The 17,444-nt window shown below is 44.2% G+C and overlaps 1 long non-coding RNA gene across 1 annotated transcript in view; it reads right to left on the bottom strand.

The window, feature by feature from the left end:
• Positions 1 to 794: 794 nt before the first annotated feature.
• The window catches only part of LOC148542742 (uncharacterized), a 31,036-nt gene continuing 14,386 nt past the window's right edge, over positions 795 to 17,444 (bottom strand). Inside the window, exons 2-3 of the long non-coding RNA XR_015877268.1 lie at positions 1,178 to 1,333; positions 795 to 968 (exon numbers count right to left, since the gene is read on the bottom strand). This is a non-coding gene — a long non-coding RNA (uncharacterized LOC148542742). The remainder of the gene's footprint in view (positions 969 to 1,177; positions 1,334 to 17,444) is intronic.

Here is a 17,444-nt window from a genome sequence, read left to right as displayed (position 1 = left end):
GGTATTACGTGATTGGTAATGTCTCTGCTGATAATCTTGAGTGATAAAATATTGCAGCCTCTATAGCTGTCACACAGAGATATATGGTGGGAAATACCATTATCTCCCCCAGGAATTACTCTGTTAACAACTTTATTTTATTACTCCTTCTAGAGTGGCTTATTTACTTATGTTCAACATAGCCACTATGACAGAAACACTGCATAATGTGGAATAGCAGTTTAACTTTAATATCATCTAAATGATCATTAAATGTTCTTCATGCTTCATCACAATATTAATCACTTGTCTCAGATTATTATTGTTTAATCAGTCTTAACTTTATCCAGATATTTTTATACATCATTGTCCAAACCTCTTTAATTTGGCAGATGGTGCACGTAGTGTACAGAAGCAAATAGAATATTCATATAATGGTGTGCATAGACACTTCAGTTTTGCTGACTAGTTAGGTCATTCAAGATCTAATTGGCCACAAACTGCAGCATGTGCTGTTTATGGGAAAAAATTGGCTCTTCCGAGTAATATCTAAATGGGACTATTCAGGTGATGACCATATGGTAAATCCTTTCAGACTAAGGGGTCTATTTTACAAAGCCATGTTAGGAGACAGAGTGAAAAGTGATAAGAAAGTGGTAAGGTGCCAGTCAATCAGCTCCCAAATGTCATCTCATAGGCTGTGTTTGAAAAATGACACTTGGGAGCTGATTGGCTGGCACCTTATCACTTTCTTATCAATTTTCACTCTGTCTCCTAACACTGCTTCATATAACCATGTAAATGGTCATCATCTGACTGCACTAACCATACTGACTATGTTCTGGTAGTTTTCTAAAGGAATGAATCGTTTAGATTTAGACAAAAGGGTACTGTACAGTATATATATTTACTGTCAAATCTGCTCGGCCTGCTTGCAATGCCCCCATGATGTGTGGCCGTGCTGCTTTTCCATGTGCCCCAGTCCATTCCTGGTTGGAAGAATGGAAACAAAGAGACTTAGGTCTACAAGCCCAAGCCTGTAAATAAACTCAGACAAACCTTACAATGCTGTAGGACAGCTAAGTCATGATACGCATCCAAGCCAGCCCCCATACTAGAGGTTTCAACTACCGCACTCTTATGTCAATCATTCAGTTTTTCGAATGTGTGTATGATGCTTATAGTCATTGTCACCTACTTGTCACAAGGTGGTGTCGTCATTCCTCTTACAGCCTTGGCCATAGAACTGCAGGGAGGAGGTGTAGAGCTTACAATTGGTTTTCTCGCTCAATTTCCCACCACATTAAATGTGACCCTGGTGGGGCTTTTACCACAAGACCAGATTTAAGATCTCCTGCATCAAATGAAAAAATACTAAGTTAAATCTGAACACAGGACCTGATTTATTATGGATCACTATTGAGAACACATCTGTGATTACGCACATAGGGCCTGATTCAGAGCCGCTCGTAAGCGGCCGCTCGTTCGCTCCGAGCGATGTTCGCACAACTGCTCATGCGTACGGCTCAAAATACGCATGCGCGAACCAGTCAGTGCGGTCGAAATTCATGTGCTCGCAAAATAGCGAATGCCTGCTAATTTGAGTGACAGAATGAGGCGTTTGTGGGTGGTAACAGGGGAAGGTGCTTGAAAACGGGAAGTGGAGATCCGAACGGAGGCGTGCCAAAATGTCTAAACGGGCGTTTTAAGGGTGTGCATAATTAACAAAGCAGCGTCATCGACCACGTCACTTGGTTGTTTCTTAGCCTGAACTGCTCGCATGATTGCGGTAGGAAAATCCAACCACAAGCACTGCGAGCAGTTCATTCGCCTTACGATGTACTCGATTAATCAAATAAATAGCGGAGATGACGTAGGATGCGAGCGGCCAGGGGGCGTTTATTACAAAAAAAAGACTGCATGTTTTGTTCGCTCGTTCAGACACAGAGGCGTCAACAGACCGCAAAGAGCGAACGGTCAATTTAAATAGCCAGCCCCTTTTTCTGGACGAGCGAGCGCAAATAGCGTCCGGCTCTGAATCAGGCCCATAGTTATGCTGCGAAAATATGCTAATGTTTGCAACTGCTCAGCCAGCATAGAGACACCCATTACTGTTTTCTCACATCGGTAAGACCTCGCAGTCCTGCGTATACATCGATAGCATCGAGTAGCATTGGACCCTCACGCAGAATTACAGCAGGTCTGACCTGTCTCAGGAATTGCAACTCTCGTTGCACACAGTTAGCGCAAGCCAAAAACCAAGCTTATGTCCTAAAAATAAACATAGCTAAAGTTCTAAAATCATCCAAAATCATAAAAGCCTTTTGATTTTCACTGCCAATTTTCTAAAAATGTAAAAACATGCAATTTGTAGGAGTTGCTTTGTCTTGGTACTGTTGAATGCAACTGTAATGTTTAATGTGGCACATATGTTAATTAATAATAAAAACAATAATAATATTTGTAAAGAATGTATATTATTATAGTTTTTTAATGTTTGGAAGGTACTTTATGTTTCTTACTATTTTTTTATATTTTTGGAAACATAATTAAAACTGTAAATGACAGTAACAGCTGTATTGTTTTGCAAAAATAGAAAAATACTTCTAGCAATGCTGGTGGCAGCAGTAGAAATTAATTTTTAATAACTATTTTTAATTTTCCTCACAAACTATTTCCTATAAATTTTAATTTATATTTCACTAAAATCAATGGATTTCAGGATAAATATTGTTATAAGCTTTAACATATTGTATAAAAAATACGTAAATTCACATTCACAGATCCGTCGAAAGCAGAAACAGGCCCTATGTATGGTGCCAATAGGTGGTCTGAACAATCGGCGATATCTAAACATTTTTTTAAGTGGATCAATTAGCTATTTGGAGGAGACTCGCCTTAGTGAGAGGTTCAGGCTAATTGAGCAACTTTCAATGAACATGTTTCTAAAACCAAAAAGATATGAAGACAGCACAGTAAAAAAATATATTGCCGATAACTGGAGGGTAATGGGCTACATTTGACGGAATTCTAGTCTATGTAAAGTTGTGAGTAAACATAATTACACCTCTGTAAGCAGTATATTTTGCACTAAGGCTTGCAGCAAGTGCACACTGATAGTGATGGCAAGTATCAAACCAACCATTACAGTCCAGGTATCATGCTTGGGCACTATGGATACCTCTGTAGAGGTCAAGAAATGGGGGGTTAGAGTATTAGAGCAGCAGCTGATAGGGGTGACAGCGATAATATCTTCCTAACCCACTTGGTGGTCTTCACCAGTGACCCCCTCCTATTGGGATTTGGGTTTTGCTGCACCAAGTCAGCAGGTCTTTGCCCTCTGGACAGATACCTGGGAGTGGCAGAAGACAGAGATATAATCCTGGAAATGAAATAGCGCTGAGAATTATAGGAAACATAGTAACACTGGAAATTACTAAAAATGTGGTATCATTGGAGATTACTAGCAATGAGACAGTAGTGGAATTAACTACAATTGGAATGGCACTGGAAAACACTGGGAAATGGAGTGGCACTGGAAATACTGGAAATGATTCAGACGCTGGTTTGCTCTGGGAAACACAGGAGATCCTAAGACTGACTTGCTGTAAAATGTATAATAAGTCCAAACACAGAATGCTGTAGGAAACACTGACAATCTTGATGCAGATTAGCACGCATACACGCTGCGTCAAGTATACACGTTGATGATTCAAATAGAGAACTGGTGTAGAAATGGCTAAACTGGAGTTTCAGCACAGAGCCAGGCGCTAACATATACATAGGAGAATTGGATACCGATTAGCGCTGAAATAGTTAAACTGGTGTTTCCACACAAGACAGGTCCTGACATATAGACAGGAGAATTAGATACTGATTAGTACTGTGGTTTCATCACTGAGACAAGTATAGAAGAAATCACTGGAGAAGTCTGATCCTAGGAAACACTGGAAGGAGTTACTGGAAATAAACAGCATAAAGCTAGGAGTGAATCCAGACACTAGGAAATAACACAGGTAGGAAGGCACGTGAAACTTGGAAAGCTGCAACAGCTAGTAAACACAGTCACTGGAGAAGCGAAGTTGAACAGCAGTTTCCTGTTCTTGAAGTCAGGTTAAATACCCTTAGGTCGCTGGTCATTAGATCAGAGGATCAGCTGAGTGACCGCAGGACTACCATTGAGAAAGACTAGTCAGGTGATATGGACCAAGATGGCTGCGCCCATGCCCGCCACCTCGGGAACCAGGACACACGCACGGAAGCCCTAGCAGACCCATGGGATAATACTCAGCCACCACTCACCTCCACTCCCAGCGACTGAACTACTAAGCCCAAGGACGCCGGCGTAGAGGTGAGTAGCGGCCAATCCCAGGCCGCATCCTGACACCAGGTTTTAAGGATATCAATGCTTGATGCCAGATGGTTAAATCAAATTGACTGAGGTACTAGTTACAGTAAGTCACCTGTGTTCAAGCATGGTTATCCTTAAAACCTGGACTGTAATGTCAGAGTTTGGGAACCTCTGGCATGGTGCAAATATATGTATTTAGGGCCTGATTCAGAGACGCTCGTAAGCGGCCGCTCGTTTGCACCGAGCGATGTTTGCCCAACTGCGCATGCGTACGGATCGTAATACGCATGTGCGAACCAGTCAGTGCGGCCGAAAATCGTTTGTTCACTAAATAGCGAATGCCTGCTATTTTGAGTGACAGAATGAGGCGTATGTGGGTGGTAACAGGGGAAGGTGCTTGAAAACGGGGAGTGGAGATCCGAACGCAGGCGTGCTTAAAGGTCAAAACGGGCGTTTTAAGGGTGTGCATGATTAATACAGCAGCGTCATTGACCACGTCACTGGGTTATTTTATAGCCAGAACTGCTCGCAAAATTGTGGTAGCAAAAACCAACCACAAGAATAGCGAGCAGTTCATACCCTGGTCGATGTACTCGATAAATCTAATAAATAGCGGACATGACGTAGGATGCGAGCGGCCAGGGGGCGTATTTTTCCAAAAAACGACCGCAAGTTTTGTTCGCTCGTTCAGACATAGAGGCGTGAACAGACCGCAAAGAGCGAACGGTTCATTTGAATAGCCACCCCTATTTTCTGAACGAGCGAGCGCAAATAGCGTACGGCTCTGAATCAGGCCCTTAGTTCAGTGCATGCAATGTCGGGGCAATTACAGCCTACTTGCATTCAGTTCTGCCTCGCCCCCCTCACTGTACACCTCTTTGCAGAGTGTCCTGTGATACTGTATTTTAGAGAGTTTTTCTCCTTTAAAGCCATGAAGGTAGTGCTACTAACAGTGTACTCCGTGATGTGGGGTCGTGATTCCTTTTTAAACAATTACACAAACACAAGGTTATCAATTTCTCATTGTTTAGTACTTTTTACTAGAGACCTGTCAGATCAATTACAATTGTATCAACATAAACAGAGTAAATTCATTTTCAATTAGCTACCATAAACAAACTGACAAGTGATAAAACATAATTTTACCTGAAGTAGAGGATTTGTTTTAGGGATAAATGCCAAAGTGCTGGCGGAAAGGAGGAAATAGCATTCCAGGAGACGGACATATGTTCTTGTTAAAACCTTTTACTCTGGAAATGCACTTCATATTGTGTTTTCAGTTATTTGCTTTAAGACATTCTGTATATTGTTTACCTTCTGAAAACATACATTCAGTACATACAGTTATGGTTTGTTATTTCCTACACTAGACCTTTTGGTAAATAATAATGCTGCAAATCAGCCAAACATTGTCATAGCGAGCGTCTCTAAATCAGGCCCTAGGTGAGCAGCAGACGCACACAGGCTTAGGATAACATGTTAGCTTTTCTCCTGTTTTGTTAACATACACGCAGTATTGTAAAATTAACTGTACATTGAAATGCATCATATAATAATTTAAGTATACAATAAAGAATGCATATTACAAATGCATAAGTTTTACATTAGATTCAGGCAAATCATTAGCAGTATATTTATCTTCATGTTGTGGCAAGCTAGAGATGGGAAGATTTCTCTAATGAATGAAGACCATATATTTTAATTACTACATTTTGTTTAGACTCCTAATGAAGGTCTGTTAGGAAAGTCTCTTGGATTTTACATGTTATCGCAATATGAAATCCAGCTGCTGTGCAGAAAGCTGGCACTTAGTTATTGCTGTGCTTGCTTAAGCCTCTCTTTCACAGATCCATTACATAGGCCCGGCGACTGGAGGGGACTAAGGGGACACCCGTATCTAGCCCCGATGTCCAGACAGGCACAACACAGGGCTGTGGATGGCAGACTCACTGTTCCAGCGGCGGCTGCCGGGACCCATAGCCACCGCCCAGCCCCAGCTCCCTTGTAGCCTGGCCCCGGCAACTCTGGGCTCTTCCAGGTGTCTCAGCTGCGGCCTGGGACAGCCATGACATTTAACTCTGCAACGCAGTGGCATGACATCATAAGTCACGTGGCTGCTCATCTTCCCTGCCCGGGCGGATGTGGACTGAACCCCGGCGGCCAGCCAGGCAGGCTGCGCCACCGCGGTGGTAAAGAGTTGCGGCTGCCGTTAGGGATGGGGCTTGGGACGGTTGGAAGGTGACAGGGGCTGTACGCAGAAGGTGACAGGGGCTGGACGCTGAGGAATGTGAAGGAGGCTGGGGGCAGAGGAAGGAGAAGGAGGCCGGGGGCTGAGGAAGGAGAATGAAGCTGGGGTCAGAGGAAGGTGATGTGGGCTGGGGCAGGAGGTGATGGACTGGAAGCAGAGGAAGGTGAGGGGGCAGAGAAAGATGATGGGGCTTGTGCAGAAAGTGACAGGGGCTGGAAGCAGAGGAAGGTGAAGGGGCAGAGAATGTTGAGGAAGGCTGGGGGCAGAGGTAGATGATGGGGGCTGGGGCAGAAGGTGACAGGGGCTGGAAGCAGAGGAAGGTGAAGGGGCAGAGAAAGATGAGGGAGGCTGGGGGCAGAGGAAGGTGATGGGTGCTGGGGCAGAAGGTGACAGGGGCTGGAAGCAGAGGAAGGTATTGGTGCCTGGGGATAGAGGACGGTGAAGGGAGCAGAGGAAAATGAAGGGGGCTGGGGGCAGAAGGCAACAGGGGCTGGACACAGAGGAAGGTGATGGGGGCTGGGGATGGAGGAAGGTAATGATAGGAGCTGGGGAATGAGGATGGGGGCTGGGGAAGGAGAAAGGTGACGGCGGGGATTCTGGGCTCAGAATGGTGATGAGAGGCTGAATTTGAGGAAGGTGATGAGAGGCTGAGGACCAAGGATGGCTGGCTGCAGATACTATCCATCCTACCCCTGAGGCATCCACAGCACTGTCATAAAGAAGACCTTGCAAGAGACGGAAAACAAGAATTACAGCCTGCCTCATCAGTGACAGAAAGACAGTGTGGTAAGCCATAGTGTATTTTTATTTTATTTAAAGGCTGGCATATTTGTCAGTTAACATTATCATGCTTCACATATCACACATGCAGGGGAGGGATGTGCAGGATCGGGGGTGGTGGTGAGAACATGGGGCCCCCAGATACATCACTGTACCGGGCCCTGATATTTCTGTTGCTGGCCCTGATAATGGTCATTGGTTATTACTAGGGGTGTGCACCGGCCACTTTTCATGTTTTGGTTTTGGATCTGGATCTTTCTTCGTGTTTTGGATCTGGATTGGTTTTGCCAAAACCTCCCTTCCATGTTTTGGGTTCTGGGTAGAGATGAGAGTGTTCGGATCTCAGAGATCTGAACCCACCCGAATTTAGCAGAACTGAGGCAAAACCATAAAGTTGGAAATCTCGCGGTTCACAAGCTTACGTCTCTATGATCAAAGTAGTATATAGGGACTACACTACACAACCGGCTGTGGAGACTGAACAGGGAGGGTGGGTAGTGTAGGGCTGGGAGAGGTGCTGGTGCTCATGCTCCTGCTTGTGTGCTGTGCTTTCTGCTGTATTCTGTGTCCTGGGCAGGTGCACTGATCCATTCTAGACTGCTGCTGTCTGTTGTGTCCTGGGCTGGTGCTGCTGATCCAATCTGGGCTGGTGCTGCATCCATCTGGGCCCATGTTCCTGACTAAAAAAATAAATAAATAAATATATTGTCAAAAAAACCAATAAAAGTGTCTTTATCTGTAATATTTTTTTGTGTGTGCGTGTTAGGTTTAACCGCACAAGATCCAGTCAGCAACGCAAGTTGCAACCTAGTGCTGCCCGACTCCAGTCATCATCAATCGGTGCTCTGGGCCCAAGGTATGGACCTGTAAAAAAAACACACCAAAAGTGTCTGTTTTTGTGTAATCTTTTTCTGTTTGTGTGCGTGTTAGGCTTAACCGCACAAGATCCAGCCAGCAACGCAAGTTGCAACCTAGTGCTTCCAGACTCCAGTCGTCATCAATCAGTGCTCTGGGCCCAAGTTCTGGAGCTGAAAAATATAAAAAATAAATTGTCTTTTTTTTTTTTTATCTTTGTGTGTGTGTGTGTGTTAGGCTTAACCGCACAAGATCCAGCCAGCAACACAACTTCCATTCTAGTGCTACCTGACTCCAATCATCATCAATCAGTGCTCTGGGCCCAAGTTCTGGAGCTGAAAAAAAAAAAATTGTCTTTTTTTTCGTCAAATTTTTTTGAGTGCTTGTCAGCCACACCTGGTGTCACGGTCATCAGCATAGGTGCGCAGGGGTGCTGTGCTGCTGTCTGTCAAGGGGCTGCATGAATATTGCAATGAAAACTTTTTTTTTTAAGTTATTGGGTTACAAAAAGTTTTTTTTTTTTATCTTAAACAGACCAGAAATGTTATCCTAACAGCTTATAAAGTTATATGCTCTAAAAAACTAAAGCCTATATTTATTTACATAGAGTAGATATCCTAAATTCTAAAACTGTTCTATTCAAAAACTTAAACAAAAGCAAATATTATAAGTCTAGTGTGTTATAGTGTGTTATGATGATGATAGAAATGAATGTAGAAGGCCAAAAATTGGGTGGACCACACATGGCTGATTGATCAACCATGGCAATTGGATTAGTGTCATAAGGAAGAGGAGGCTGCAAACTGGGTGTAATGTTATGAGTTGGCCATATGGGGTATGTTGCTGTTAAGGGATCAGGCTGGTTATCATTATCAGTGGACACATTATTATTATAGTTGTTATTTTCGGTTGCCATCTCCTGAAGGGTGTTTACCAACAGACAGAGACTACCTATCCGCTCAGGCATAGACACTTCCTGAGGAATAGAGCTCTGGTCTCTGGAGGGAAGCCAAATAGGTGGGAGCCCCTGTTCCAACATCTGAAGCTCTTATCTCTCCACATTATCTATTATAGATGAAAAAAATGTCATCAGGGACATCTAGCTCCTCTTTCTGTACCCTGCTCACCCTTTTTGAACAGGAAGTACAGGATGGATGGTTTGGAAGAAGAAGGCCTAGCAACAGATTGGAATGGTTATATCAAGACCTGGTCCCCCCAGTGGGTGTAGTCTGGGAGGTACTGGTTAGCATGCAGGCAGCGGAATAACAAAGGCCTCCATGTTGTCTGTGCTTAATATTCCGTATTTCAGTTTGCGATTCAGGTAGGAATAAAGTCGGCTACAGAACACAGTGACAGAATCACTGGGTGTCTTAGTGCATTCAGGCCAAATAGGATCCATGAATTCCCAGACAGATTCCAGACAGATTAATCCTTTGCTTGTAATAATCTTTGGTCATTCCTGGCAAAGGTGGGAGTTATAGTCAGACACTTTGAAGGCTGTACCTTTGAACTGTTTTATAAAAAACATGTGAATGAAACCTCCACACTACAGAACATGATGGAGAAATCCCTTGAAGTTCAGCACCTAGAGCATATTTTTTTCATGTTCTCTGAGGCCTCTCCTGACTGTGAAGAAAGATTCTCCACACTGTAGTCTTCCATTGTGAATTTTTAAAGGTGATTTCAATGTTGTCCACTGGCTAAGATCCAGCTCATCTGAGGGTTGGGTTTTCCCCATGCAAATGAGACAATACACATCCAGAAGGTGACTCTTATGTTTAGTCATGGTGTCATTCCCTCTTTTGGCAGAATTTGCACAATCTTGGTCTTTGGGGCACCATGATGAATCAGACAGATCCTCCAGGGTAAAAATCTGATCTGGTGTTGTATCTATTTCTATTAAACCTTTTGTGTATGAGTTTAGTCATTTGCTGCTTGTGGTGGAGCTCTTTCTCTGCTTTCTAAATTATCTCCAGACACAACGTAAAACTTAAACCTTAAACTGAAATGTTGCATTTAATGCTCTGTTCCACTTGTTGACATATCTAAGAAGTGGACAGTGGGAACAATGGCAATTTGAAGACCATTAACTCACTCTGTTTTTTTTAATGTCCCTGTACAGGTTGGGAAATTCCTTTACACAACAGAAGGTTTGTAAAGGATTATTTAAGTCAATTGTTTATCTATTTTTGGAAAGCACACTTCCTGTTCCTGATCCCCTTCTGGGATGAAAAATATCCACTCCCAGCAAGCATGCATGGCGCTCAAGAAAGAATTCCCAAGAAAGACACAATGTAAGACTTAAACCTTAAATCTGAAATGTTGCATTTAATGCTCTGTTCCGCTTGTTCACATATCTCATATTGTTAAGTGGACAGTGGGAACAATGGCAGTTTGAAGGTCACTAACTAAATCTGTTATTTTTAATGTCCCTGTACAGGTTGGAAATGCCTTTTACAGAAAGTTTGCAAAGGATTATTTGAGTCAATTGTTTTTTTGGAAGCACTCTTCATAGTCCCCTTCTGAGATGAATATCCACTCCTAGATGTAGAAGCAGGCACAGGATTCTCAAGAAAGACACAATGTAAGGCCTTAAATCAGGGGTAGCCAACCTCGGTCCTCGAGAGCTCACATTTTCCAGATGACCTAGCTGGTGCACAGGTGTATTTATTACTCACCAAAACATTTAGAAAGATCCACAGGTGGAGTTAATTATTATAATTGTGATTCTGTGAGGAGACCTGGCAAGCATGCACTGTTGGTAGCTCCCAAGGACCAGGGTTGGCTACCCCTGCTCTTAAATCATAGATCTTATGCTTGTCCACATATCTGTGCTGGTTAAGTGGCACTTTGAGGCCACTAACTAACTATGGTTTTTTTATGTTTCTGTACAGGTTGGGAAATGCCTTTATAGAAGGTTTGCAAAGCATTATTTAAGTAAATTGTTTCTTTTTTTTTGGAAAGCACTCTTCCTGGTCCCCTTCTGGGATGAGAAAATCAACTCACAGCAGCAGCAGCCATGCTCAAGGATTCTTCTGTGGCAAAGACTGATGTAAATGTACTGTATCACATTTTTTCTGTAAATGCCTCCTCCCCTCCCCTTCTCCCTCATAAATTTTCTTTGGAATCAAAAAACAAAAGTAAATTTACTACCAATCAACCCTTACTGTCCCTGCCCTACTTTAAACTACATACATACTCCAACTCCCTCAGGCCTATCTTGAATAATAAATGTGTTTCCTGATGTGCTATGTTTGTAGTTGAACTGCCATGTGTTTGTGCCGCCCACTGCTGCAGTTTAGCGTAGTCAGCCAGCTACCTTGGTGCAAATTTTGGGCCTAAACTAGATGAACAAATCAATATTGTGAGCTGTAAGGTGGTCAAAATTGACTGGAAATGAGCGGAAATAAATGTTATTGAGGTTATTAATACTGTAGGAACAAAAAAAGGCCCATTTTATGTGATTTTAGCTGTTTTTTTGATTTTTTAAAGAAAAAATCCAGTTCCAAAACACGAAAATAAAACACGGAAGTGAGGTTTTGCCAAAACCAATCCAGATCCAAAACTAAAACACGGGGGTCGGCGCACATCTTTAGTTCTGGGTTTTGTGTTTTGGATCTGTATTTTTTTGGAAAAAAGCATAAAAACTGCTAAAATCACAGAATTTGTGGGTTTTTCTGTTCCTATGCTATTATTAACCTCAATAATATTAATTTCCACTCATTGCCAGTCTATTCTGAACACCTCACAATATTGTTTTAGGCCAAAAGGTTGCACTGAGGTAGCTGGATGACTATGCTAAGCAACACAAGTTGGCAGCAGAAACACGTGGCCCATCTAGGAGTGACACTACAGAGGCAGACAGGATGTCAGTTTGAAAAACAAGGCCCCAAAGAGTATATACTGCAAAGAAAAAAATAGATGCAAGATGGAATAGGCATTGGGCCCTCCCACCCACCCTTATGTTGTATAAACAGGACATGCACACTTTAACAAACCAATCATTTCAGCGCCAGGTTCTGCCACACGACTGTGGCTGAAATGATTGGTTCGTTTGGGCCCCCACAAAACAAGTTGGCAATTAATCTGTCCCTGCACAAACTGCCTTACGGAGGCAAGATCTCATCCTCATCATCCACCGATTCCTCACCCTCTTCAGTGTTGTGTACATCCTCATCCTCACAGAGTATTCATTCGTCCCCACTGGAATCCACCACCACAGGTCCCTCTGCACTTTCTGGAGGCTGGTCTCCCTGGAAGAATTGATAATTCAGTTTGATGAACATCATCTTCTCCGCCTTTCGCTGACAAGGTTCCCGGCTGCACTAAACACTCTTTCGGAGTACACACTGGAGGGGGGGCAACTTAGGTAAAATAGAGCCAGTTTGTACAGGGGCTTCCAAATTGCCTTTTTTTCCTGCCAGTACAGGTATGGACAGTCTGACATGCCTGCTTGGATGCTGTCACCGATGTAATCCTCCACCATTCTGTCAATGGTGACAGTATCATATGCAGTGACAGTAGACATGTCAGAAATTGTTGCCAGGTCCTTCAGTCCGGACCAGATGTCCAACCTTGATCCTGTCTGCCCTGCATCACTGCCAACGGGTTGCTTAGGATATCTAAGTTGTTTCCTGGCAGCCCCAGTTGCGGGAGAAAATGAAGAAGGAGCTGTTGACGTGTCACGTTCCACTTCAGCTGACAGTGTTTTCACCAGCAGGTCTTTGCACCTCTGCAGGCTTGTGTCTGCCGGAAAGAGAGACACCACGTAGGCTTTAAACCTAAGATCGAGTACGGTGGCCAAAAAGTAGTGGACTGATTTCAACAGATTGACCACCCTCGAATCCTGGCAAAGCGAATGAAGGGCTTCATCAACAAGTCCCACACACCGAGCGGAATCGCTCCGTCTTAGCTCCTCCTTCACTTTCTCCAGCTGCTTCTGCAAAAACCTGATGAGGGGAATGACTTGACTCAAGCTGGCAGTGTCTGAATTGACTTCACGTATGGCAAGTTCGAAGGGCTGGAGAAGCTTGCACAACACGTAAATCATTCTCCACTGCGCTTGAGTCAGTTGCATATCCCCTCCTTTGCCTATGTCATTGGTGGATGTATAGGCTTGAATGGCCTTTTGCTGCTCCTCCATCCTCTGAAGAATATAGAAGGTTGAGTTCCACCGCATCACAACCTCTTGCTTCAGGGAAGGTTCAATAGTGTTTGCTGGTGCTCCAGTCTTCGGCACGCAGTCGCGAAATGGTGAAAGTTGGCCAACATTTTTTGGCCCACCCAAAGCTTCTCCTGCATGCTCCTGTCATTTTTCAGAAAATTCTGCACCACCAAATTTATTGTGTGAGCAAAACATGGGACATGATGGAATTTGCCCAGATGTAATGCCCGCACAATATTGGTGGCGTTGTCAGATATCACAAATCCACAGGAGAGTCTAAGTGGGGTAAGCCATTGGGCGATTATTTCCCTCAGTTTCTCTAAGAGGTTGTCAGCGGTGTGCCTCTTACTGAATCCAGTGATACACAGCATAGCCTGTCTTGGAATGAGCTGGCGTTTCTGAGATGCTGCTACTGGTGACGCTGCTGTTGTTGCTGCATAAGGTGATACATCTACCCAGTGGGCTGTCACAGTCATATAGTCCTTTGCCTGCCCTGTTCCACTTGTCCACATGTCCATTGTTAAGTGGACATTGTGTACAACTGTATTTTTTAGGACACTGAGGACACTTTTCCTGATGTCTGTGTACATTCTCGGTATCGCCTGCCTAGTGAAGTGGCACCTAGATGGGATTTGGTACCGGGGACAGACTACCTCTATCAATTGTCTAAATCCCACTGCACTAAATGGCGGATACCGGATGCATGTCGAACACCAACAAAGCTGTCAAGGCATCAGTTATCCGCTTTGCAACAGGATGACTGCTGTCATACTTCATCCTCCTCTCTAAGGATTGTTGGAGGGTCAATTGCTTAGTAAAAGAAGAAGTGGTGTTCCTACTTCCATTCTGGGATGATGAACGACTCCCAGCAGCAGCAGCAGTAGGCATAGCATTGCTGGATCCTCCTGAGGAATCACGGATAGGAGAGTCAGTCATGCCAGTGACATCGCCTGCTGGACTACTTCCGATCCTGACTGAGGAGGGAGTTGACAGTGTGGTTTGCAGACACTTGGATACAACAGGACAAAAGGATTTAGGTGTCCCTGGACTGCTTACTGTTTTAGCCACAGTTTCTGAACTTGACAGTAACTTTTTATGAACGAGCTGCAGGTGACGTATAAGGGAGGATGTTCCTAGGTGGTTAACGTCCCTACTCCTACTTATTCCACCTTTACAAATGGTACATATGGCAAGACAGTTGTTGTCCGGATTTGGATAGAAATATTTCCAGACCAAAGAGGTGGAATGTTTGGTCTACTGCCCAGGCATGACTGTGATGGGATTTTTCATCACATGGACAACAACTGTCTCTTCAACAGTGACATTTTCAATTTTAAAATCAGCAAGTGGACTGTGGGTGCTCCTTCCAGCACTTGCAGAGGGTGTGCAAATGGTGGAAGGAGCCACCTCTTCCCATCCAGTGTTGGGAAGGTCAGGCATCGCAACCGTCACCACACTTGGGCACTCATTCAGAGGCGGTCGTAGGATGCAAGCGGTCGCTCAGAAACTGGGCGGCCGCTTGCATCCTGACCGGCCGCCTCTGTTTCGGTCGTTAGGCTCTAACGACCGCTATAGTGATGGTCGCGATGGTCAAAGACCATCGCGACCATCGGGGCTTACGACGAGACCCTAGGGTAGGGTCTCACTTGTCGTAAGCCCCGGAGAGCTTCAGGCTCTGTCAGAGCCGGAAGCTCTCCACTGACATCACTAGTGATGTCAGTGGGACCTCCCCCAAACGGCAGGCATTCCCATGGGAATGCCTCCGTTTGGGCTGCCACCCCCCCGGCCCGCCTTCCAAACGGGGCGAGCTGTCAATCAACATCGACAGCTCGCCCCCTTTGGAAAGAGACCCACTACGACCGGCGCTGTCGGTCGTAGCGGGTCTCGCGCATGCGCACGAAGGAGCCGGCTTCCTCGTGCGCATGCGCACTGGACAAACATCGAGGCAGCCGTGCGGTCGTTGACCGTACGGCCGCCTCTGAATGAAGCCCTTGGACTCTCCATGGGGATTTGTGATATCTTCTAAGCATTAGAACGCACAGTTCTTTGCTGTGCTTTTGCCAGCATAACTCATTTCATTTTTCTAGTGGGAGGATGGCTTCCATCGTCATGTGAAGCTGAACCACTAGTCATGAACATAGCGGAGGACCTTAGCCTTTCCTTGCCACTCCATGTCATAAATGGCATATTGGCAAGTTTATGTTTCTCCTCAGATGATTTAATTTTATTTTTTAAGTTAATTTTCCTGAACTTTGCCATTTGGGATTTTATATGCCCTCTACTATGACATTGGGCATTGGCCTTGGCAGACAATGTTGATGCCATTTCATCGTCTATATCATGACTAGTGGCAGCAGCTTCAGCACTAGGAGGACAAATTTTTGTCCTCCATTTATGTGATATTGATATACGTGCGGCTAAGGCGCACACAAACCAGAATTTTTTTTAGCACTTTGGAGGTTATACCATCCTTCAACAAGCGAGCCAGCTGGCCCTTTACTTATGATACAGGCGCACACTTGATGCTATTTTGTTGATGCACATGCGGGTACAGAGCACACAAGTCACAAACACAGAAAAAGATATATATATTTATTTTTTTTGAGCGCACTTTGGAGGTTACACCATCCTTCAACAGACGTGCCAGCCAGCCCTTTACTTATGACACAGGCGCACGCTTGGCGCTACTTTGTTGATGCACGTGCAGCTATAGCGACACAAACAGAAAAATATTTTTTTTTGCACTTGGGGGGAGCACCCCTGATGGACAGAGCACCCCCTGGACAACACTACAGCACCCCTTTAGGACTACAGTCTTTATGGGACACTGCACAACACAGCCCAGCCAGCCCCTATGGACTTTGGAGTGAACACAGCCCCTATGGACGACAACAGCAGCACAACTCCCAGCCTCTCTCTTCACTGTCCATAGCCGGAGTGAATTATGGCGGCGACGTGGGGACCTTTTATAGAATCCAAACCCGCGAGAATCCAACAGCAGAATGATGACGTTTTGCCTCGATTTCAGATCCGAGTCAGGCAGGAAAACTCGAACCTGACTCTGATCCAGCTCAGATCAGGGGGGCTCGGGGGGGTTCGGATTTCAGAAATCCGCACCCGCTCATCCCTAGTCATTACAGTATGTTTCACTTGATAAAATATTTAAAATGTTCACACCTTGCAATCCTAAGGATCGTGGGGACCAAAAATTATGCACATGCCCATTTGCGGGTACACAACTGGCTGCACGCATGCCGTAGCAATTCGCAGAGGCGGCAAAGATGAGCAAGGACTCATCTGTGCTTCCAAAATATTGTTGTGTAAAGTATTGTACATTGTATTATGTAATATGGTATGTAATATTTTGTGTAGTTTCTTACATGGATCATATTTAGGAGTTTGTTAAATTGAATCTTTAAAGTAAATTTAAATATTTTATGTCTTCAAAGATGAATTGCCAGTGTTTTACATTAAATTCTATGTTGACTAGATTGTCTCCTCCTCTGTCTCTGATTCAATGAACTCCTTTAATTTTAATAACTAGATATCATAGCCCAGATGTTCAGACAGCATGATGAGTCCAGGCCTCCCCACCTACTGTCTGGGCTTTCATTGCTTTAAAAGTTTTCCATATGTCCTGATGCCAAAGAAAGAAAAATATTAAAGGCGCACAACTACTCTGAGCTGACAGATGACCACAGGAGTGCCCACACAGCACAATAGTGAAAGCAATTTCCAGCACCAGAAGAGGTTGGGATGACTGGTGAGGAACAGTCAGAGATACCAGCATCTGATTGTCTTGTCATCTCTACACTGACTGGTTTATCTTTCATGTCTTCACCTTCCACTATCGCTATCTCTCCTGATTAGCACCACAATACTAGTAGCTGCTCAGAAATACCAGTTGCCAATGGCACCTTTAATGTCAATGTCTAGTAATGCTGACAACATAACGTAGCTTTATTATATAAAAATTGAAAAAGCAAATGGTTTAACCTGGCGTTGATCTAATTACCAATATATGCTAAAACTGTATATGGTTGTAATACCATTATATTTTTATTCAA

The sequence above is a fragment of the Taudactylus pleione genome, unplaced genomic scaffold (genome assembly GCF_031769625.1).
Source record: "Taudactylus pleione unplaced genomic scaffold, aTauple2 ptg000009l, whole genome shotgun sequence".
In the NCBI taxonomy this organism is placed as follows: domain Eukaryota; kingdom Metazoa; phylum Chordata; class Amphibia; order Anura; family Myobatrachidae; genus Taudactylus; species Taudactylus pleione.
The sequence above is the reverse complement of the archived record's forward strand: the minus strand, read 5'-3'. Positions and strand labels throughout refer to the sequence as shown.